Source organism: Galeopterus variegatus, unplaced genomic scaffold (assembly GCF_000696425.1).
Source record: "Galeopterus variegatus unplaced genomic scaffold, G_variegatus-3.0.2 Scaffold24402, whole genome shotgun sequence".
Lineage (NCBI taxonomy): Eukaryota > Metazoa > Chordata > Mammalia > Dermoptera > Cynocephalidae > Galeopterus > Galeopterus variegatus.
This window is the reverse complement of record NW_007750513.1, coordinates 10,715-11,423: the sequence shown is the minus strand read 5'-3', so window position 1 is coordinate 11,423 and position 709 is coordinate 10,715.

Sequence of the window (709 nt, the reverse complement as noted above, 5' to 3'; positions counted from 1 at the left end):
GATGTTATGGGAGAATTCTCCCAAGCTTTTAAGGAAAAATTAACACCAATTCTGTACAATTTCTTAGAGAAAATGATAGAGCATCACAAATATTAGCTTAGCATAAGAGCGGTCATGTTAGAGCTTAATGCTGAAGGAAGAGTTCTGCTTGAACAATGAATAATCACTGCAGTTTGTAGGAATAATAAAACAAGGCTATAACTCAGTAACTTGCAAAACTAACAGTCTTGTTTGAAGTTGCAGATATTCTGGGAGGGAGATAAACCTAGAGCCAAAAAGTCTGACTCTAGGCTTCACAGGACTGAGCCTGAGGATGGAGACTAAGACATGCTGATCTGCACATGGTTACTGACCACATCCCTGCTGCATTTTTCACTACACTTGTCCCTTTGTCCTTTTGTCCTAGATAACCATTCCCCCAAACCCTAAAGCTCTGAGGCAGTTCTAGTCTGTCTCCTCAGACATCTAATAATAAACTTCCTGCCTTGCAACAACATTTGGGACTGACAGGTCTTTTGTTTCTGAGCAGAAAGCAGCAGGACCTGTCTACCAGTAACAAAAACAGGCAGGAGGGAACACTTCTGAACACATTCTATGAAGCCAATATTACTTTGTTATCAAAACTAGACAAAGACACTACATTAAGAAATTACACACTGTAGTGGATTGAATTATGTCCCTCAAAAACTCACTGAAACTTGAATTGTGT